Source organism: Ursus arctos, unplaced genomic scaffold (genome assembly GCF_023065955.2).
Source record: "Ursus arctos isolate Adak ecotype North America unplaced genomic scaffold, UrsArc2.0 scaffold_21, whole genome shotgun sequence".
NCBI classification, from domain to species: Eukaryota; Metazoa; Chordata; class Mammalia; order Carnivora; family Ursidae; genus Ursus; species Ursus arctos.
In genome coordinates this window covers 19,575,267-19,599,350 of record NW_026622886.1, presented here as the reverse complement: position 1 = coordinate 19,599,350, position 24,084 = coordinate 19,575,267, and the positions used below count along the sequence as shown (strand labels likewise).

Sequence of the window (24,084 nt, the reverse complement as noted above, 5' to 3'; positions counted from 1 at the left end):
TTTGCATAGCGCTTTCCCTCTACCAAGTACACCACCCCCCTTCCGTCTTTGCTTAACCAACTCCTTCAAGCCTTCATGTCTAACTTTAGATGACCTCTCTGAGAAATCTCGAAACCAGCAAGACTGGGTTTTATGTCCCTCATCTGCAACCCCTTAGCACCTTACATCTAAGGTGGTGGCAAATTAAGTTAAAGGCACAACTCATAAAACACGTCATGAGCCTATGCCAAAGATTTATTTAACGCTTTAGCAAGGGAACCAGCAGGGTGATCAAGCTGGATCAAAGGGACATGTGAGAAACTGATTAATACGTATCCAGTGAAAGAAAGAATGCTGATGTAAGAGTGCTAATTTAGAGACAAAACTAAATGTAATATAATGTCCTGTAGGCAATAAAATCATAACCCTTCTGAGATGTCTTTTCCAATGGACAGAAATCATCTACATCTCTACCAGAGAAAAATCATTTGCAGCTTATCAATTTCCTGCAAATTAAGATCTAATTTTTCAAGGTCTAGACCCTATCCAGTAGTAATAGTTAGCCAAATTAAGGGTGTCAGATGGCCTTTGGGCTGGTCTATTGGACAATGCTTTAGTAGGACATTGAAAAGGCACACAGTCATCTTTCTGGATGATTTTTTTTTTTAACCAGTAGCACGAACACTCTCTGTATTAATGATTTGTTGTCTTGTCCGAAATTCCCAGCCAATTGAAAGCTTCTTAGAGGCCAGGAATGTGTTTTGTTCACTCGTGTAGCCGCCGATCTTAGTTCAGTGCCTAGGATGTGGTAGGCACTCAGATAGTTATCGTTGCATGAATTAAAAGGTTTTCTCTTGGAAGATTGAAGTGCCTCCTCCAAGGAGCCTGTTAATGTCTCGTAGATCCGGTTACAAGTGATGAGAGTCTGTGCAGCCACCACAGATCACAGCCCAGCCGCCTCTCCCACCCCAGCCAGTGGCCCTGCCCCCGGCGGCCCGCGGTGGCCCCAGCCCCTTAAACATTCTCCTTCTTCCTACTGCTGCATGGAGCCTAGTTGTCACACGGGTGGTCAGCCAGTGGCCTTCTTTACTGTCTCCATTTCAGAATCAGGAAGAATCAGGTGGTGTGTCGTCCCTCCAACCCCCCTCCACCCCCACCCTGCCGCAAGCCCCCCTGCCAGCCCCCTGCCCCAGCCTGTCGGCTGGAAACCACAGCCTGTCTGGCTGGCTGCCTCACTTCTTTGTGCTGCTCTTGAGAGCACAAGGGCTCCTTCTATACCTGGAGTCAGCTCCCCAGGGACAGCTAGTGGGGCTGCAGGCACAGAGCTCATCATTCGAAAAGGTGTACGGGGCAGCCGGGTTTTCTCGCAGATAATGAGCCTGCATAATTTAAATCAAGGCTGATTTATGCACTTAAACACTCGTTGCCAGCATGGATAAACTGCCCTGTTTGTGGCTTGTTTTTATTAGCACGGGAGGCTGGTAGAGCACGCATAACGGGATGGGGGAGGGGCAGCCACAGGCCTGATTTTCAGTTACTTGGGGTCAGGAAATGTGCAGGAAAAGGCCGGAGCCGGGATGGCGCGCACTCTGAAGTTTTGAGGGGTCTCAAAGGTCTGGCAAACACAGACTTGAAATAGCATGAGTGAGAGGGGCCTTATCTACTTTACATAACACCTGTGTCAATCTTGTGGTGACCTTGGAAAGATTTCAGAGAAACAGGGAGTTACTGGGTTTGGACAAAAAAACACAGGCGAGGGTTTAAGACTCCTTCAGCAAGTGGTGGGCTCCAGTGAACCCCTGGGCGCTGGTGGAAGGTGGATTGGGCATGTGCAGAGCAAATAAAGAAAGAACAACACAGCAACAAAGGCTTTGTATGTTCTCAGCAGCAGAGCGGATTGCTGGAAAATCTAGGAAGTGGGTGAAGTTTGCCTTCAGAGCTCCCACTTTCTTATTTCTGGGCCCTCTCCCTCCTCCAGGGAACCCCTTTCCTCCAAAGCCCTGGTGAGCCATTTACCCCTTTATTGTGAACTGAAACCTAGGTGCTCTCTCTCTCCCTTGCAGTGGTATTCACACTGAAGCCTTTTCTCTTTGAAAAAGGAATGGAGTGGCCATATAATTTATCATCCATCCAAGAATATCTTTGGTGCTCTTTAAAGTCACACCAGAAGAGGGGCGCCTGGGTGCCACAGTTGGTTAAACGTCCAACTCTGGGTTTTCAGCTCAGGTCATGATCTCAGGTTCGTGAGATTGAGCCCCAAGTCAGGATGTTGGGTCACATGACATTGCCAGTGCTGCAAGGGAAGCTGTTCGAGTGAGAACCTCCATTTTCTGCCTCTGTGGTGGGTACAGGTTTTGCAAATTATTGGTAATTTTATTAGTAAATGTATTATTAGTAATTACTAAAGTTATCCCTTGCTTCTTACTCTGAAGTCCTTACAGGTCCTGTGTGATTTCTTTTCTCTTTCCATTGTCCACTTTCCCCCTCAGCCACTATGCATTGCAATAAAGAGTTTATTTCTACTTCCTGACTGGCCCAAGCTGTGTCCTACCTCAGGACCTTGGCACTTGCTGTTTCCTCTGCCTGGAGGGCTCCTGGCCCAGCTCCTTTCTTTTCAGGTTTTAACTCAAAGAAGCTTTCCCTAGCCACCCTAATTAAAGTGCCCTTCTTATTTTCTGTAACGGCACCCTAATTATTTCCCTCATTGGGTTTAACACTGACATTATCTTCTTATTTATATGTTTCTGTCTCTCCTCCAAGCCCTCGGAAGCCTCTGTGAGTTCAGAGACTTTGTTCTTGACTTATCCCTTTTCAGCTAGAACAATACCCAACAGATAGTAGTTGCTCAATAAATTTGCGACATGCTTAAGTGGTTTTAACAATTGAGGCCCAAATCCAAGTCTGAGCCGCTCAATAGGCCGTAGCTATAGAACCGTCTCAGAGCACACTTAGGAAACACTGGTCTGACCTAAGCCCGCATTTTAAACATGAACATGGGGCCAAGAATTTTTCCTGTAAGATTGTAAATTGGTAGCAGAGATAAGGAAAGAACACGTGAATTAGAGACTGAATATTCCGTGTACAGGCCAAATAGCCTTGGAAAGAGGCTCGCCTCAGTGGCCTCATGGGTAAAATATCAGTCAGACAGCTTGTGTCACCGAGTGAGTTTGAGGCTTGCCTGGGTCTAACATGGGCCCTAACTGACAGCGGGGCTCGGAGAAGGATAGCCTCCCTTGAATTCCAGGCTGAGGCCCTTCAGTTCCACCGCATTCTCGTGGCCACGCGTCTCTTCCCACGTGACGGGTACGTCACTCTCAACAGACAGGTTTTGCAAGGCGCCGTGTTTGCACACGCGGCTCGTCGAGGGGGGACCATGGGAAACCCCGAGCGTACCTGAGCGGGGCTCTCGTCGCTCGTGCTGAATCCCCGTTCCAGAGGCCCGAGCCCAGTCCCCTGTAGCGGGGGTGCAAGGCCGGCCAGCCAGGGCGGAGTGACCCTGCCCTGCAGCTGATGCAGAAGAGGGGGAGACAGTACTGGGCAGAGCCCCGTAGCTCCCCAGGGAGAAAACCAGTGACCAGGTGTGTGCGGAACCAGGTGGGGTGACAGAGACCTGTGAAGGGGAGAGGAGGTGGCAGCGGGTTGGGATCAGCTTATTTCAGGGAAAAAGCAGGGGTTTCCCCAGTGGGGTGTCGTTTGCTTTCCATAGCACAGACAGCCGTGGTGGGGAGGAGCACCCGGAGATTGCGTGCAAACTCTCCACTGCCCCTGTGAACAAGCAGTAGGGTATTGGGGTTACCCCCGCAGGCTCTGGGGTCACAAAGAACGGGGTTCAAATGCTGGCTCTGCCCCCACCTTGAACACACAACCTTCACCTCTCTGAGCCTCCGTTTCCTCATCCATGAAATGGGGATAAGAACAACACCTAGGGCAACGAGTTGCTGGCAAGCTTCAAAAGGGAGAATGCATGGAAAGCTCCCTGCAGAGTTCTTGACATCAACCCGGGTTCAGTAAGGTCAGCAACTTACCTCAGTGTAGACAGCTCTAGACGGAGATTTTTAAAGTCAATGAGAGAAAGGGGTACAGATCTCAAACGCGGGTCCTTTTGCTTTCTCTGCTCATCCTTTTCCATTTTGCAACCAAGAAGGCAGGCAAGATTCAGCCTGTACTCAGACTTTATGCCCACCCCATTTTGGATGACCTCAGGCTACAGAGTTGGAAACTTTATCTTTCCCAGAAACCAGACTTTTCCATTTCAGCCTGTATAAATGGACCATGAGAACACCCTACAGCCTGCCTTTGCTGCGTGTTCCTACAGATGCCAGCAAAGGAAGACTTCTAGTAATGGGATCAGTAACCCAAGTAAGAGAACTGAAAAGGCAAGTCCGAATTTATCCCCGCCTGTCATGTTCCAGTGAACAATGAAAGCCCAGGAATGGGAAATGCTGCTGCCTTACGAGTTTCAGCCAGCCCACCCCTGCTAGGGACTATTATTAGCACTGATACTAATAAATGCTTCTGACACGCAGACAAGGTTCAGAGTGCTGGAGAGCTGCAAAGCGTGCCAGACACATAAACTGCCTGCCTCTGGCAGCTCCCAGGCACGGAGGACACAGACGAGGCCCAAATGGCAGAAAACACGGTGACTGGGGGGGGTCATTGCAGGTGAGGCGGTGAGATTTTCCGGGGCTGTGCTGGAAATGAGAGCGACAAGGCTTGGCCCCTGCTGTCTGGTCACCAATCTCATTCGAAGAGCCATTCTTGGAAAATCATTGGAGAGATGATAGAAGACAAGTGACAGTCCCCTTTAAATGTCCCCTCACCATCTTGGAACCTTGAGGAAAGAGGTTAGGATGTGTCCAGCCTTACAGCTAACTAAGGTTAGGCTGGGACAGAAATTGCTGGCTGTTCCCCAGAGGCTATTCTTTCTTTCTTTTTTCATTTTTAAAAATATTTATTTATTTGGGGGGGAGAGAACAGGGGGAGGGGCAAAGGGAGAGGGAGAGAGAGAGAGAATGCTCAAGTAGACTCCCCCGAGGAGCCTGATGCTGGGCTTGATGCAGGACTCAATCCCAGGACCCTGAGATCATGACCTGAGCCAAAATCAAGAGTCAGCTGTTTAACCAACTGAGCCACCCAGGCACCCCTCTTTCTCACCTTCAGAAACACAACTTTCCGAGTTAGCAAGGAATTCTTAGAAATAGGACTCCTTGAGTGGTAGCTCGCAACCACCCAGCCTAGCAATGGGTGTCGTCAACTAGCTGAGCTCTGGCCAAGGGTGGAGAGCAGAAACCCCATGTCCAAGTTCCAAATCACATTTTTTGGTACGGACGCTTCACACTTCCATTTTTTCTTCCTCCTCCATCACTGGCTGGGGCATGGCACCAACTGGAACAGCTGCCTGGGACCAGAGAGGGACGCTGCACATTGAAAATGGCAGATCCGTCCAGCAGCATCCCATTCTTCAGCTCTAGACCTCTCATCTTCCTTTGCTCCATTGGATGGAAGGAAAACAAACTTTTCTCCTACTTAAGCCATGATATTTCAAGGTGCTTTCTTACAGTAGCTTATCCCAGACCACATTCACAGACCTGGCTTTGGACTCGAGTAAATGTTTACATCCATCTCCTTAACCTTGCTCTCCTCTCTCTCCCTCACCCACTGGGCTCCAGCTGAACTGGCTGCTTTTGTGTTCCTTGAACTCATTAACTTCTTCCTCATCTTAGAGCCCTTTCCCCCTGTATGAGTTTGCCAGGGCCGCTGTAACAAAGGACCACAGGCTGGCTGGCTTAAACCACAGAAAGGTATTGTCTAACCGTTCTGGAGGCTGAAAGTCCAAAATGAAGGTGTTGGCAGAGTTGGTTCTTTCTGAAGCTGTGATGGAAAATCTGTTCTGGGTCTTCTCCTTGGCTTGGAGATGGCTTTCTTCTCCCTGTGCCTTTTCATAATGTCGTCCCTCTACGTGTGCCTCTGTCTGAATTTCCCGTTTATAAGGACACCAGTCATATTGTTTTGGGGCCCACTCTAATGACCTCATTTGTACTTAAATACCTCTGGAAAGACTGTCTTTCTCCAAACAAGATCACATTCTGAGGTACTATGGGTTAGGACTTCAACATGAGAATGGGGCGGGAGAGAGGACACAATTCAGACCATAAGAACTCCCCCTTAGAATATAAACTTCCTTTATCTGGTACATAGAAATATTCGATCTTTACTGAATGAATCAGTGTACAAATATTCATCCTTTCTGTTATATCAACATCATTATCATTATCAATTAGAAATATTTAACTGGCATATCTATGCTTCTATACAGTTGATATTAATTGATATTGACCTGATAGGTAATAATTCATATTAATAATAATATTCTGGAATTATGGAAAGATCCCAAAATGCAATTCAATTAATTGGACAAAGACTACACTAGGTTCAGTATGATTTTAATGTTGATTTTATTTTATTAATATAAAATTTGGTCATTCATAGGTGGGATTTCTAATAATCACCAAACATCAAGAATGTTTGTTTTTACTCTAGTCTAAAATAACATGCGGGTTTAAGCAATATGCCCAAAATAGGATTTCAATAAAATGAGAATAAAAACAGATAAAGTGGGATTAAGCAAAAATAAAAAATAAAGCAAATGTTCTGACCATCAGAGCCACTATAATTACTCTCCTAGAGCAGAAAATAATATTTAAAATATTGGGCAACACGGCAGCAGATACAAACAATGAGATTGTTTGAAACAATGGAATCTGAGAGGCAGATTTGAAGCAATTTTTCAGGAGACAGAAGATTTTTACCTTGTAGAAAACGCAGAGAAATTTCCATAGGGTGCAATCTGGAGGGTACAGTTGTCCATCGGATCATTCTGTGTCTCCCACAGCGGTTTCACCAAGAATTCAGACAAGGAATTTCACTTTTTCTTGTACCCAGCATTGTAATAGTCAGGAAACAACATTAAAACATAATTTAGAGAAGGTAGTTTCTGAGGTGTGTGGTGTAGATGTGAAACCTCCCACCTAAGACCACTTAGGATATATAGATGAATACATAGACACCACACCCCTCCGTTCCCTCCCCTAAAGCTCGTCTCCACTCCACTGGGCTCTTTGCAGGAATGAGCTCGAGTGCGATGGTTAAAGGAGGCAGACATCTGGGATTGAATTCGGGCTCCACCACTTCTGTGTTCGGAAGGTAAGTGTGACGTCAGGTAAGTTACTTATGTATAAAATGAGGATGATTATAATGCTTGTTTCACATGTTGGTGGTGCGGATTAAATAATGTCCATGAAGCTCTTTATGCAGTCCCTGGCAAGCACTCAGTAATGTGGGCAGGTGGGTAGCAGTAGCATGTTCTTGGATGCTGGGTATGTACGTCTACTTTGGAAACCACATGGGTCCGAGGTAGAGTTCACATCCCTTATGAAAATCGAAGTGCTCAAATGGGATTGCTGCTTAGATGGAAGACTGCTTAGTGGAGGGTTTCATGTTTATGTATAGGAAAGGTGCAGGAGACTCTTCTGATTTCACTGGAATAGCTTGATCTCTGATAGAAAACAGTGTGTTGGCTCCATTGGCAACTTTCCAAAAGCAATACTCTCATTATAATCCTATTTTTATTTTCTGGCATTAATTCACCTAACTAAATAGGAAACAGGCTTTAATTTACCCAACTCTAATTACAAACAAACAAACAAACAAAAACCCTTTGTATAGATAACCCGTCTTTTGTACAATGAAGAATTTGGTTTGCCTTTGTCCCTGGTTCCTGGGAGGGAGATTCAAAGTCCTTGGAATTCCCCCATGTAATAAAAATGTTTTTGTTACTCATGACCTCTTGGATCACACCTGAGTTTGAACTGAAAGATAAGATGACTCAGAATGGGAGCTGGTCACCAGAAAGATCTACTGTGTGATTAGAAGTTTGGGGCTATGAACCAGTCCAGCCTGTGGGGAGAGGAGGAAGGCTAGAGGTTAGGTTTAATCACATGGCCAATGAGTCAATCAATCATACCCATATACTGAAACCCCAATAAAACTCTGGACATGGATCCTTGGTGGAGCTTCCCCTGTGCTTGATGAATGCATTGATATGTCAAAAGGATGACATGCCCTGATGCCACAGGGAGAAGGCACGAAAGATCTCCCAGATATTGCCCTATGTGTCACTTCTTTCGATGGGTCCTGACTTGCATCCTTTATAATAAAACGAAAATCATAAGTACAGTACTTTCCTGAGTTCTGTGAGTCATTCTAGCAAATTATCTAGCAAATTTTCAGAACCCCTCACATTTGTATTTTTTTTAATTTTATTTATTTATTCGACAGAGATAGAGACAGCCAGCGAGAGAGGGAACACAAGCAGGGGGAGTGGGAGAGGAAGAAGCAGGCTCCCAGCGGAGGAGCCTGATGTGGGGCTCGATCCCATAACGCCGGGATCACGCCCTGAGCCGAAGGCAGACGCTTAACCGCTGTGCCACCCAGGCGCCCCTGTATTTTTTTTTTTTTAAGATTTATGTATTTATTGGGAGAGAGAGTGCACAGGGGAGGGAGGGGCAGGGAGAAAGGGAGAGAGAGAATCTCAAGCAGACTCTGTACTGAGCACAGAGCTCAATGTGGGGCTCAATCCCATGACCCTGAGATCATTACTTGAGCCAAAATCAAGAGTGGAATGCTTAACCAACTGTGCTACCCAGGCACCCCTGTAGTTTATTGATCGGAAGTGCAGATGGTCTGGGAACTGAAGTGGGGGCGTCATTTTGGGGACTGTGTCCTTAAGCCTGTGAAGTCTGATGCTAACTCTATGTGGTAGTAACAGAATTGAATTTCAGTATATCACTTCATGTCAGAATACCATCTAAAGGCCCTTGGGTCTTCAGAACCCCTGGTCCTGCCTGTCGAATAAAGACCATGAGAGCGGCCTCAAGATGTCTGGGGTCCTAAGAAAGTCCATTAGCAATCCCTTGCTGCTCCCTCAGCAAAGGGACCAGTAGGGCATGGCAGTCAAACCCTCGCAATAGCATTACTTTTGAACTCTTGGAGTAGGTCTTGTGTTTATTCTAGGACAGAATCCTTCCCTTAAGAGGGAACTTGAAAAAGCTTGTAAGACTGATGAAATAGTTTCATTCAGATCATGGGCTCAAATTAACCCCCTATTTATGATGATGAAACATTGTGAACATTTTATTAATGGTAATAAATCACAAAATAGTTACTAACTGTTGTAGATTATACTTGTTATTTCCTTGTTCATTTATCATATTTCCTACGTGTTTCTTCTCTTCGCTTTCTTCTGGTAATAGATTCTGCCTGATTTCCATTCTGTGTCACAAGAATAGGCATGAGGCCAGGCCAGTCCAATCACAGTACTTGTTTTAGTTAGGGTAGGTCAATTGCCATAACAGGCCCCAAAATGTACAGTGGCACAACTACCATAGAGGTTTATTTCTTCCTCACATAAACAGTCCAAAGCCATCAGGATCAGATTGGAAAAGGAGGTGGTTTTGTTCCACACAGTCATTCAGGGATCAACTGTCAGTGTCTCCTTCAACAAGTATTCCCAAGATATCCGTGGGCATTAATGTCCACTGATAGAAGGGGACCGAGGGGGTGGAAAAGGTGCAGTGTTTCATAACCTCCATGGCTGGGGAGTTACACATATCAGTTCTGTTCACATTCCTCTGATAAGAATTAGCTAAGACAAGGCTATGTAACTAATGGCTGCATCTGGGTGCAAGTGGGGCTGGGAGAGGACGTCCTTGTCTGGGCTGCCGCCTCCCAGACAGAGCTCTGTAATTTGGAAAAGGGAGCACAAATCTCGGTGGACTATTAGCCATCAGAGACTGGTCAAAGGGTAGACAGACCTATGACATGACCTACACTGGACCAACCAAAGAACACCTGTGGTACCGATATTTGAAAGCTGGGAGAAAAGAGAGGTTTTGTTTGTTTTGGGGGGTGGGGAGCAGATCTGAATTTGGACTTCTGCAGCCACGGTCTCTGCCATGAGCTGACAGTGTGCAAATGAAGCCAGGCAGAGAGGGAAAGAAGGAGAGAGACAGACAGAGATCAAGAGACAACAGAGAGAGAGAGAAAGAGTTTGAAAGTGAGTCCTGGTGACCTCAACTTCCTGCTCTGGTCCTGGAGGCCCAGGTGCCCATTCTCCCCCTTCCATCCTGAGTCACCCCACTCTCCTTCCCACCTGCATGAGCCAGTGACTTCGCCTCCTTATTAGCGAGAAAATTGGGTTTCTGTCACTTGCATCATCCTTTGAGCCCCAGCCATATGCCAGAAGCTGCAATGGGCAGTTTACGTACATTTCCAGATGGAACCTTAAACCGATCATGCAGATCATCGGCTCTGTTTTATAGATGCGAAAATAGTATTTGGAAATGTGAGCCAGGACTAAAATCTCGATCTATGCTGTAGGACAAGAGTTGACAGACTTTTTCTGTAAATGGCCAGAGAGTCAAATATTTTAGGCTTTGTGGGCCGTACATCATTGTTGCGACTACTCAACCGTGTCATTGTAGCACAAAAGCAGCAGGGCCAACAGTAAACTGATGGGCGGGGCCGGGTTCCAATAAAACTTTATTTACAAATCAGGTGGCAGGCTGAATTTGGCCTGCAGGCTGGAGTTTGCTGACCCCTATTTGGGGGGGGAAATGAACCATACTAACCCGAAAGTCAAGAGAACTGTGGTTTTGTCTGTAACTAAATTGGTGACCTTGAACAAATTCCCTGATATCTGAGGTCTGTTGATACCGGTTTCCTTATTTATTTCAGTGCCTTCATCAGCCTTTTTTTATTCTCCTGTCTCCTTTTCAGTGTCCCCATGCAGAATGCAAGGAATGATTCATGAGGGTCCCATTTTTAAGTTGGGACCCCGCTGAGAACTACAAATGCATTTTTATTTTAACTTTGCCTTCTTATGCACCCTGTACAAAACATGAATTATTCTTTTTTCTTTATGCCCCCCGTTCATGGCGGGCATTGGTCATTCTGTGTGCTTCCCTCACTTGGGTGCCCCTGGGATGTGTGGGGGCACTGGCCCCACACTCCGTGGCCTCAGCCTGCTGTGCTGTGAAGCCAGTCAGTCTGTTTCTCTGTCAGCCCTGCCCATTCCCACTGTCATTTCACGCTGCTGCTAAGCTACTCCCTAATGAATACTCGTTGCTTAGATCAAGGTCCAAGAATGTGTCCTTGTCTGCCCCTGCTTCGAGTAAACTCCAACTATGCCCCTAGAGACCCTTTCCTATGACTTCAAAGTGCAGTTCTAGGTGCTGGGTGTTTGGCATTCCTAGAAATATGATCCTGGAAAAGCAGGGCATTATTTAAATGCCTGCCTGTTTACTATTTAGCAAAAATATGATACTCAAGTTATAAGACTAATTTTACAAACCGCTCTCTCCTTAAGTGATTAGGCTTTCAGAAATCTTCAGCACCTGAAAATCTTCCATGAACCCTGAAAGCCAATGAAAAGAGAACACAAGCTGAAGCCTCCATAGTCTTCATCCTCAGTAGGGGCGCAGAGAGCCCCCTGGGGTTGTTGGGAGAAAGCCCACACTTGTTTGTTGTCAGCAAGAGCAAAACAAGCCTCAGATCTCTTGGGGGATATTTAGAAATACAGATCTGAGGGTTAGAATGCATCGAGGAAGGTGAGATAGTAAATGCTCTCCCTCCCTGATAGAGGACGGGTCGCTGATGGCCGAACTGTGGTTTGTAAGGGGCCAGACAGGAAAAATTTCAGGCATTGCACTCTACATATGGTCTTTGTTGCAAATTATTCTTCCTTTTTGTGTGTGTGTGTGTGTGTGTGTGGCGTAGGGGTTTGTTTAAACCCTTTAAAATTGTAAAAACTATTATTAGCTCATGGGATGTACAGAAACAGGCAAGATTTGGCCCACAGGCTATAGTTTGCTGACCTATCTCAGAGCACTGAGACATGAGTCCTGCCTTTGCCACTACTAGCTGTATGATAAGGGATGGGTAAACTAAACTTTTAAAGCCTCATTATTATCACCTATAAAAGGAGAATACCACCAGCTTGGGGCACGTGGCTGGCTTAGTCGGTTAAGCGTCGGACTCCTGATCTCGGCTCAGGTCTTGATCTCAGGGTCATGAGTTCAAGCCCCAAGTTGGGCTCTGTGCTGGGCACAGAGCCTACTTAAAAAAAAGAGAGAGAATACTACCGGCTTGTTGACCGGGACGCTTTATCACGGTGCCTGGCACAGAGCAGCATTCAGTCCGTGAGAGGTGGCTGGCATTGCTATTTCCTGAATTATCGTGAGTCTGTTTTAATTGATATGGACACACAATGGGTTATTATTCAGCCTTTAAAAGGAAGGAAATTCTGACCCACGCTACAACATGGATGAACTCTGAGGACATCATGCTAAGAGAGATAAGCCAGTCACAGACAAATACAATATGATTCCACTTACAGGAGATCCTGAGTGTAGTCAAATTCATAGAGCCGAGAAATAGTACGGTGGTTGCCAGAGGCTGAGGGAAGGGGAAGGACATTTGCTTAATGAGGACTGAGTTTCACTTGTGCAAGATGGAAAGCGTTCTGGAGGTGGACGGTGGTGACGGTTGCACGACAGTGTGAAGGTACTGTAATGCCGCTGAGCTCTATGAAAAAATTGGCAGGTAGTAGGTTTATTCTGTCACAGTTTTAAAAACATGTAGACACATATCTCAGATCTAGAAAAATCAAATGAGGGGAGCAGGGAGTGTTGTGAGGAGGTGCAGTTTTAAACAGCACCTTTGAGGAAGGCCTCCCTGCCAAGGAGATATTTGAGGAGGAGGGAGGGAGGACACCAGGCGGTTTGGTGGGTGGTGGGTGGGCGGGTGCTCTCGGTAGTAGGTATGGCTAAGTGCAGGGGCTCTGAGGTGGGAGTGAGTGCTCCAGGGCTGTCCACCTCCCTCTCACCCCTAAGCAGGGCAAGTGAGGGGAAGATGAAATCCAAGAAGGAAGAGGAGTGTCAGAGCCATGGGGGACAAGGGTGTAGAAATCGCGGGCCTCTAGGGGCACCTGACTTTTACTCTCCATGAAATGGTGAGCCACTGTAGAGTTTCGAGCAGGGGAGTTACAAGAGCTGAGCTATATTTGAACAGAATTCCTGAGGCCACTATGTTGAGGGAAGACCACAGGGACCAAAGATGGAGGCTGGGGGACCAGACAGGAGGTTCTAGAATCATCCAGGCCAGGGACAATGGAGGAGAGGATGAGGGTGCTGGCAATGGGAGAATTTGTTGGATTAGGGCTATATTTTGAGGGAAAGTCAAGAGGATTGGCTGAAGGATTGGACGTGGGGTGTGAGAAGAAGAGAAGAATCAAGGACTGCTCCCAGGTTTGGGACCCGAGCTAAAGCTGACAAACATGGTTTATGTGACACATTCATGTCAATGAGCTCATTTCCATCTCACAGCCAAGGCCTCGCGGAGGTCGAAACTCGAGGGCTCGGGTGAGGGAGCTGCCAGGCCTGGGTTAGCATCCTGATTCTGGTACTCATTAGCGGCGTGGCCTAGGCCAAAGGCCTCGACATCTTTGCTCTATAGAATGGAGACACTGACGCACAATACATGAGTTATGTAAGGACCACAGCACCTGGTGCCAGGTCACTGTTACTACTGTGTCGCGACAGCTGGGATTGGAACGTGGCCCTCTGCCCCCAGTGCTTTGTTCTATCCCCCACGTTCTCTTTTCCGGCTTTCCGGACAGCGTCTAGTCAATTGGTCATTCTTGGGCATAGCATTCCATTTTCAAACATTTTAATGATACTGGATCTCATTGAAGAAAAGTTTTCTTCAACCAATAGACTCTTTCCTAAGAGCCAGGGGGAGTTCTGGAATGCAGGCATGGTTCTGTGTGTGCTTGGTGATAAGGGACAGGCAGTTCTTGGAGTGCCTGTTATTTGGTATTGCCACCTTCCAGGCAGGGACAACGTGCTCTAGACTCTTCTAATCTCCTGGCTTAAAGCATTGGGTCGAACTGACCGGACATTTGAACATTTATCAAGCACAGCCTCACTCTGACTAAAGATTTAGTTCTAACATAACAGTATGGAGAAACTTTTCCTCTCCCTCCTTTCGCAATTTAGTACATAGACAAAGAGATGGGAAGAAATGCTGGTGCCAGCACACAGCGGGCCACGTGGGCGGAAGGTGGGGTGACATGGGCAAGCAGAAAGAGCACTGCGCAAGGAGTCTCAACCCTTGCCTTCCTCCCAGCTGTGAGTCACAAATCACAACCACTCTGAGCTTTCGAGTCTTTGCCACAAAATAAGAATAATATCTGCCCCTGTACCTCGTAGAGAATCAGATTAGAGAAAGCAGGTGAATGTCAGATGTCATAGGTCATGAAATCCAATCTTCATTAAGTTCAAGTTCCTAAACCATCAACCCAATCGTCTTCTTCTCTATCTCGAATCACGGTCTGTGGGTTTCCTTCTTTAGGATTGTCTGGGGTTGCTTAATAAAATGCTGAATTTTTCGGCCCAGTCCAGCCCAACCTCCTCCCTCCCCACCAACCACACAGTTCTGAAACACAATAAAGCCAAGACCCACTGGTCCAGGAGTTAACTTTGATGAAATAGAAAACGGGATAAAGGATAATTAAGCGCCCAAAGATTCTTGGCATTCAGATAGGTGCTGACCTACACTATAAATGATGGACCTAATTCATCGCGTTTGAATCTTCCCGATGGGTGGGACACAGAGTTCCATTAAAAACAGCTGGGTGAGGCCACTTCTCAGGATTTTAAATAGGCAATGTGAATTGTTACACGCTTCCCTTCTGAAGGGAAATTTTTAATGTAGAATCTTTTTTTTTTAAAAGAAGGTGAATTTCCAATGTTCTTTCCAGGTGTTTCTTACGCCCCCAGAACACTCAGCCCTGGCTTTTCTTGGTACTTTGCTAAGTATCACAAAATCAAGGACCCGCGCTTTCATGCCCGCATTTCAGAGCTGGGCCCTTGTCCCGCAGCCATTCGGTCACGGGGGCCAAATGAGCGATCACACCTGCGCCACCGATCTGGGCGAGTACCCAGGGGACAGCCTGTCTGGGTGGACCGCAGGCCCTAGATTTCTTGCGGCACACTGACTCGGCAGGACCCAGACGCTTCCACAAGCCAGATGGGCATGGGGCGGGGGATTTCTAAACCCTCGGCCCGATCTTTTAACCACATAATAGGCCCATCACTTCAGCTGCCAGTCCCAAAGTTTGCAGCTGGGCATCCCTCCATCTCCTCAGGAGACAATGCGCTTTGCGGACACGCAGATTCTGCAGACTCGCAGATTCTGCAGACTCCGTTTGGAATAGATTGAGCACGTGGCAGAGGAAGGTGGCAGGCAGGGCGCAGGAATGACCAGCAGCTCTTGGCGGGGCGGGGGTGGGGGGGTTGGTCCTGGCGTGTTACCCACAGCGCCTTTGCTGCTCGGATCCTGTGGTCCCATGTGAGGCGACTAGGGACTTCTCTCCAGGGACACCACACGTGCACGTGCACGCGCACGCGCCCGGCGGAGGGCTCCGGGCGCAGACGCGTCACTCAGCGGCCCTAAGGCTCGGGCGTTTCACTGGCCGCTGGAAGGGGGGTGGAGCAGACACACTGCGAGCCAAAGTGTAGCCCAGTGCCTGGGGTGACCTTAGGAGGCGATGTCCTCTCAGAGACAGGGAAACCTTGAGAATGGTGCAGAATGTGCACGTGTGTGTTGAGGTCGTCTAGATATTGAGGACCAGGATACTCTAACAGATAGCTGGTTTACATTCTTATTTTTGGTATTATTATGGTCATAGTTGCTCTGGACCCCCTGAGGGGGCCCTGGCCCATGGCATCTCCCCATCTGGAATGTCCTTCTTCCCCCATCTAAGTTCTCCTCATGAGCCTCAGGGCTCACCTCCTCCAGGCTGCCTTCCAGGCCCAGCGGAGACCTCCGTGACCGCCCCCACAGCTCCACGAGGTCCAAACAGTCATCTTCCTCATGTTTTTCCGTGCATGTGACTCTCACATTCCCAGTTAGGTTCCGTGGCAGGCACCCTGCCTGGGTGTCCTTGGTTATCCCCCTCACCACCGCGCACGATGTTCAGCCACAGCGCGTGCTTGCTCAGTGCCTGCTGACTCATTAGCAAGGGCTGGGACATGGAAATCATCTTTAAAAACCGAGTTGGGTAATGTAATGGGCTTTGCGAAAATAAGACACTACCTGAATGAATGATGAGAAACAAACTTTGGCAAAACGAGCCCAGCGGGATTATTCCATGATTCTGCACCTAAAGGCATGAGAGGCTGAGAGCAAATGAAAGCTCCCGGTGACATCAGTTTTGGCAGTCCCCGGTGGAAAGTGGCCCTGCCAGGGCCCGGCTCCCTCATTCAGTCCGGGAACGCTTTCCATTAACGCTATTAACCGGACGCAGCGGTCAGGGGCGTTGCGGGCCGGCCAAACGTGCTCGGTTCCAATTGCTGAGTCATCTCCATCTTGTCTGCCCTTTCTCATATCTTCAAGAATGAGGAGCAGCAGAGGAGGGGAGAGGAGCACCACGGACTATCCCACTTTAGCAAATCCTCAGTAGGAAGCAGTCTGGCCCACTCCTTCCGTCCCTGTGAACTCTTTACATTAAAGACATTTCTGCCCCACAGCCATGTTTTCAGCTTCTCATTGTATGCTCAGCCCCAAGGGAAATTCTCAGCTCTACTCTCCCACCACTTGCCTGAGTGATTCCCTTCTAAGGGCGGGACTCACTCTGCAGTGTACAGCTTGATTGCTTGACCTCGGACTGAGAGAGGCAGAACATTCTGACCTTGAGAAAGTAGGCTGGATTCAGCCTCATCAAGAGATGCGAAAGGACCCCAGGACTGAAGACGGAAGACAACATCAAGACGGCCATGGAAGTCAGACATAACCAAAGTAGGCAAATTAAGTCTTCTCTGAGCTGGAAAATTAGAGCCAAGGGAATTCTATTATTCAGAGAACCTCTTTGCAAGGCAGAAAGGGGGTAGGTTGCAAAGAAGGCTACACCCCCTCTATTGGGGGCCTGCCAGCGTTCAGCCAAGGGCTTTCATTCCTGATCTCCATTGTCATTGCACAACCCGTGGGAGCCATTAGTATTGAAACAAACACACTACTGAGACCAGACACATCAAGTCATCCACCCAAGGCCATGCAGCTAAGACACAGCACGGGCAAGGATGCCAAACGAGGGATAAATGACTTCAAAGTTCATTTTCTTGCCATTTATCTTGATGGATCAGCTTTCCCTCTTGGTCTCCGCTTCCTGCTCTGAGCGTTGGCCAGCACTTCTCGTTACGGTGGTGGTTCTCAGAGCTAGCTACATATTAGGGTCACCTGGAGACAGGCTCTAGCCGGCCAAGGGCTCAAGCTCCACCTCTAGAAATCCTGATTTTAATTGATGTGTGGTGGATCCTGGCTTAGGTGGGTTAAAAGTTCTCCTGGCGAGGGGCGCCCGGGTGGCGCAGTCGTTAAGCGTCTGCCTTCGGCTCAGGGCGTGATCCCAGCGTCCCGGGATCGAGCCCCACGGGCTCCTCCGCTGGGAGCCTGCTTCTTCCTCTCCCACTCCCCCTGCCTGTGTTCTCTCTCACTGGCTGTCTCTCTCTAAAAAAAAAAAAAAAAAAAGTTTTCCTGGTGATTCTAATACACAGCCAGGACTGAGAATTCCTTCTAGCTGCAGAAGAGATGGGAGCAGAAACAGGTGATCCCTCAAAACTAGGATGCACTATTTAATAGAGAACAGGTTGGGAGGGCGTCACTAAAGAAAAATCACTCTTGAAGGATGTAGGCTCAATAGTCGAGAGTTACGGTTATACTTTGTGACATTGTGGCGGGGTGAATAATAGCCCCCAAAGAGCTCCACATCCTAATCGCTGGATCCTAGAAATAGGTTACCTGACATGGAAAAAGAGACTTTGCAGATGCGATTAAGTTAAAGATCTTGAGATGAGGAGATTATCCTGAATTATCGGGGTCTCCCTGAGGTAATCACAGGGTCCTCTAAGGGAGGAAGTGCAGTCAGAGAAGATGTGGTGACAGAAGCAGAGGCAGCAATGGTGTGAGAAAGGGATCCAAGGATGTGGCAGCGTCCAGAAGCTGAAGAAGACAGAGGAAACAGATCTTCTCCTAGAGCCTCCAGAAGGAACAGTTTGGCCAATACCTTAACTTTAGCCCGACGAGACTGATTTTGGACTTCTGACTTCCAGATCCATAAGAATAAATAAATTTGTATTGGTTTAAGCCACTAGGTTTATGGTCATTTGTTACAGCACGAATAGGAACTAGTATAGATGTAGTGCAACTTACTTCACTTGCCTGCAATTTGGTTTCCCCATCTCTAAAATGGGATCATCTTATTTACTTCTCGAGGGTAGTTGTGAGGATTAAATGCATTATTTAAAAGCAAAATGCTTGGTACAGTGGCCGGCATGCAGTAAGTGTTCAATAAACAGGGCTTACTATTATGATCATGGCTAGAGGGCTTGTGAGGCAGGAAGAGAAATCATGAAAGGAAGTGTGAGAAGAGAGACACAGCTAACTGTGCCCAATTACGTTTCTACAGGGCAAGGGACTGAGGTGAAGGGAAAGCAAAGCAGCAAAGGCTGGTACAAAGGGCAGTGGCGGCAGGACACCCCAGCCAGCTGGTCTTTGGAGGGGGCTTGCACCTGCCTGTTCTGAACACCTCATCATATTCCCAGCACAGCTGGGTCTACCTCCCCACCCCAAAAGTCAGCTCCACCATTGTAAGAATTCGCCCAGGGAACGAGAAAAGGGATAGCAATCATCAAGACACCTAAAATGCCCGGAAATACAGGTTCCCCAACATTTCATTCATAGTCCAAATACAGCCAACAGGCCAATTTATGAGCTTAAAGACAACTTCAAATTCTTAAGTCTTCCCAAGAATAAACATGGTTTTCTACCTATTTCATTTCTGTTGAGTTATGAAAAGTAATATGCACTCTACCACCCACTAGACTTGTGATCTGGAGCAAATGACTCTGTTCTTCCTCACCTGTAAAACAGCGACAGGAATAACACCTACCTGTCGGGCTGCTGTAAGCAATGAATGCTTTATACACACAAAGAGCATGATAAAGTGCTGGCACATCAAGTGCTCAGCAAATTAGCCATTAGCATTCTTATTGTGGTCATTTTTATTTTAGAAAACAAAATGTGAGGACAGGCAGAGGAACCACCCACTTAAAAGACTTGACATGAAAGACAGTAATTTTTATTATGCTTTCATTGTTTTATTCAGTTTCTTTTTTTAAAGATTTTATTTATTGAGAGAGTGCTTAAGTGGGGGGAGGGCCAGAGGGTGGGAGAGAGAATCTCAAGCAGACACCATGCCAAGCGTGGAGCCTGATGCAGGGCTCGATCCCATGACCCCAAGATCATGACCCGAGTGCAAATCAAAAGTCAGCCATTTAACCAACTGAGCTACCCAGGCGCTCCATGTTTTATTCGGTTTCTTTTAAGGAGCTACAAAAGGAAGTAGCCTAAAATAAGAGCCAGATATAGTCACTTATTCACTCAGCCAACAATTATTGAGTGCCTATTACATACCAGGCCCTTTTCTAGGAATAAGGAACCTAATGATAAACAAGATCTGTTCCTTATCCTCAGGGAATGTCCAGTCCAGTGGCTTAAAGAGACATGGTAGATTTCCATTAAAGACATTGGGATTCATACTACAATTAGGGTAGGTAGGGTGTGATAAAGATGTACATAGGAGAGACCTAAATGTAGATCTAGGGGAGGGGGCACCAGGGAGGGCTTCCTGGAGAAAGTGACCTCTAAGATGGCTGAGTGATTGTTTCCCAGAGGAAGGGATGGGGATATGGAGAGTGTTAGAGGGCACCAGCTCTTCTGAAAGTTTGAAGTCAAGAGCAAGTAGTGTTTTTAGAGAACCGCAGAGACTCAATACAAGCATAATATGTAGGGCCAGACCTGGAAGGGTGAGATGGTGAGAGGTTTGGCTGGAGTGCCATTCAGATCACGAGCAGCTTAAGAACCATGATAAGGAGTTAGAATTTTAGACTGGGACAGTGAGGAGCTGTTGAAAGACTTTAAGCAGGACAATTTTGTAGTAAGATTTGAACTGTAGAAAGATCACTCTTAGGGGAGTAGTTGAAGAGGGACAAGATAAAAATCAAAAGACTAGGAGGCTACTGCAATAATTCTCATGAAAGATCATGGATGATGGAGCCAAGGTACTGGCAGTGGTGTGATCAGGGGTGGATAGATTTAGAGATATTGGGGCAATAGAGCTGCAAGCTGTGTGGTAGGATAAGGGAAGGGGAGCGAAAACCGGTCTTCCAGGTTTGCCTTCTAGGAAATACAGGAACCAGCAGTTTGAGTGGCAAGTGATGTGCTCGACTTTAGACACATTGACCTGAACATTTAGACACATTAACCTTGAAGTCCTATAGGATCTTCAAGCAGTAAAATGCAGTTGGTAGTTCAATGTGTGTCCAGAGTTCAGGAGAGAGATTTGGAGTGAAGACATAGATTTGAGAATCATCAGCCCATGGGTGGTCTACTTGAAACTATGGAAGTGATGAGATCACCTAAGGAGAGTAAAGGGCAGGAGGAGAAGATGGTCGATGATCTAAGGTCAGGCAGAGGAAGAGAGGACAGTCAAAAAAGGGATATTGAGGCTAACCACCCCAAGAGGAGAAGGACCAGGGAAACATGGTGCCCAGAATCCAGGAAGTGAGTGTTTTGAGGATGGGACTGGCTCACAGTCCTGAATGCTTCATTGAGGTTGAAAGAGACAAGGACATGGACTTGACAAAATGAAGGCCATTACCAACTTTGGTAAGAGCAGTTTCAGTAGAGTGTGGGGGGTGAAAAAGCCTGAGGGATGTGGCAAGAAGCAGGAGATGACAGTGGAGAGGGCAAATGGGGACCTCCCTCTCAAGATGAGGACTTGACGTTCTCACAAGAACTTTGAGAAGAAGAGCAGAGAGAGAAGACAATAACTAGAAGGAAGCAGGAGGCAGAAGTTTTTTTAACATATGAAAAATGAGACTACTGAGATGTTTCTGAGCTGGAAGAAGGGGAGAAAGGAAGAATGGAAAGTAATGTGGAGCTCTATTATTCTTGGATTCCAGATCTGCAAATTCTCCTTCTTCATCAGATTTATTTGTAATTCCAGAAGCAATACCTGCAGTGCTGTCCTGGTCATTCCTTGAACATGCATGTGCTCAGAGCAGCGAAACGTTTGCGCTCCTCCACGCACGAATTCCCAGCTGAGGCTGAGCAAGGCAGTGCTCAGCCTTCTTGCTTCCGTTCTCACACTGCAGATGCTCTCAGACTGCTATGGGTCCTGCATTTGTGTGCTTTTTTTATTGGTTATGTTGCTGTTTAAATTTGCCCCACGCGTGATGCTTAAGTGGTGTCTAGGGTTCCGGAGTGCAAGAAGGCTGCGATGTGACCTAGGGAGAGAGCACGTGTTAGATAGCTTTGTTCTGGCTTGAATTACGGTGCTGTTGGCGGTGAATTCAATGTTAATGAATCAACAGTATATTTTAAATAAGGTGTCTTTGAACAGAAACCCATGTGAGACTAGGTTATGTACTGATGTGGCCCGAGGGTCCAGGGAACCTAACCCTGTACTTCCCCCAGAAGGAGTGGTTCAGGATTCACTAATTCAGTGTTCATGGTGACTTTATAGAGCATAACTCTTGTAACAGGAGTGGACTTGACAAGAGAGAAGAGTCAGAAAGAGGTCCCAGAAAAGAACTTAGGGGACATGCTTTTGGGTAATGGAATGGTCATCTAGAGTCCCTGATCTTGTCATCCAATAAGTTTGCTAGACCAAATATTCCTTTCAAATAAAAACACAGGGAGATAGCTGTCACTGGGCTTTGCTCTGAACAAGCAGCCCTGGGATATGATGAGTGGAAGGATGGATAGCAGCAGGGAAGTGATAGTAACAAAAGGACATTGAAACTAACATGTGGGGAAAGAGAGAGGTCTCATTTTGTTGTGCTCTCTCTACATTGTGCAATTTATCAAGTTAAAGGGGGGAGGGGCTTTTGGGGTGACTTCCCAGGAAGTCTCAGATTTTACTTTCCTGCCTCTTCTGGTGATGCCAAACTTTGTTTTGACCCCTACTCTAAACCAGTGCAGTTTAATCTTTACTTTGTTCGTACCTGGATTGAGGAGGAAGTTAATTCCAGACAACTGAGACTTGGCATTACACAGTAATCTCCTTTTTATTAACTCATCTTAGCAGTTGAAAGCATTGGCAAATGCTATAAAAACACTGCAAACAAAAACCAAAAAAACTTTGCAACCAAGCATGTATCCTGTGGGAAACACTTAAGAACTTTTCCTTCCCACTGCCTTTTTCCTATATTAGAAAAGCAAAGCTACTCTACTCCCAAAGTGAGTTCAAATAAAGGGGAAAAACTACTTTGGTTTAAATGGTCTGAAGATAGAAGCAGGACTGCAGACAGGAGGAAAAGCAAGTTCTCAGATATTGACCACCCATGCTGGTCTAGGTGAGATTACCAGGAAGTTCTGATAGTGGGAGAAACTGACACCTATATATTTCCATGTCAGGTCACAAAAGGTGGGTGCCTTCTGTTGGCAAATATAGGGGATCCCACCTGACCTCAGTGATGTGTGATCTATGATTTATCAGGGTGGCTAGACCAAAAACTCACTTTTGTTCTATCTGAAAAAAAATCTTCTCTTAGCTGAACTGACAGGGTAAACAGGTTCAGTTTAGTCTTTAACAAAATACACCTTTCCTTGGCAGATTATAAATTTAACAGATTGGTGATACTAAAGAACTTTTTGATCTTTTTTTAATGCATAGACTTTATTTTTTCAGAACACTTCCAGGTTAAAAAAAAAAAACAAGAGCAGAAAGTACTCAGAGTTCCATATTTTCCTCTCCCCCTCTTCATACACAATTTCCCATTATTAACATCTTGCATGTCCAAATGCAGTACATTTGTTACAACTGACAAATTAATATTGACACATTACTATTAACTCTGGTCTATAGTTTAAGTTGATTCACTCTGTATCCAAAATAGCCTTTTAATATGTTTTAGAAGCATGGAAGTCCTAATAGTAAAGCTAACCATACAGGGAGGCATTTCTAGGGCACTATTACATACATCATTAACTCATTTAACAGTCTTGAAAGATAGGCTGAGACTCTTGCTTAAAGAAAAGGAGCTGAGGTTCAGAGAGACAAGTGATCTGCCGAAGTTTACATGGTTATTAAATAGGAGAGACAAGAACCTAGGTCTTCTTACTTCTTTTCCAGTTATGCTAATGCTAATTTTTAAGATGTCACTCTTAGCCTCATTCCTCAAATCCAAGTTTACATTTCTAAGTAGAGGATTATGATGCACAGCTAGTATTTCCACTGAGAAGCAAACTATGACAAAGTGAACAAGATGATACTTACTCAAATACTCCGCAGGTGAGCGTGTGCAAGTGCTAATCCATCTGTTGGACTTCAGTATTTAGGGTCTATGCTTTCGGCTAATTTATATGTCTGTTTCCTCCACTATACAGGAAGCTTTGGGAGAAAAGGAACCATGTCTGTCTTGCTTACTATTGTCTCTCTGTTGCTTATATATTACCTGGATCATAATAGTGCCCAAACAGCAGTTATTAAGCAAATGAATGGAAAGACAGTATATTAGTATGTACATGTTTGTATATATTATGTACATATATATATGTACACACACACATACACACAAGGAGAGAGAGAGAGAGACTGATTTATTATGATATGAGGAACTGACCCATGTGATTTTGGAGGCTGAGAAGTCCCACGATCTGCTATCTGTAAGCTGGAAGCCCAGGAAAGCTGATGGTAAAGTTCCAGTTCAAACCTGAAATGCCAGAGAACCGGGGGAACCAATGGTGTTAAGTCCCAGACCAAGTCCAAAGGCCTGAGAACCAGGTGTGAGGGCAGGAGAAGATGGACGTCTCAGCTCAGGGGGACAGCAAATTCGCCCTTCCTCCACCTTTTTGTTGTATTCAGGCCCTCAGCCAGTTGGAAGGTGCCTACCTAATTGGGGTGGGCAATCTTCTTTACCCAGTCTA

At 46.4% G+C, this 24,084-nt stretch overlaps 1 protein-coding gene across 4 annotated transcripts in view; it reads left to right on the top strand.

The window, feature by feature from the left end:
* The window catches only part of CRADD (CASP2 and RIPK1 domain containing adaptor with death domain), a 323,020-nt gene extending 311,002 nt beyond the window's left edge, over nucleotides 1-12,018 (top strand). For 3 of the 4 annotated variants that reach the window (XR_006409702.3, XR_006409701.3, XR_008960733.1), the window contains one exon: nucleotides 7,104-7,182. The gene's annotated coding sequence lies outside the window, so the exon portion shown is untranslated. Of the gene's footprint in view, nucleotides 1-7,103 lie in introns of all 4 variants that reach the window. The other variant, XR_007189707.2, reaches the window with a different exon arrangement.
* The last annotated feature ends 12,066 nt before the right edge of the window (nucleotides 12,019-24,084 follow it).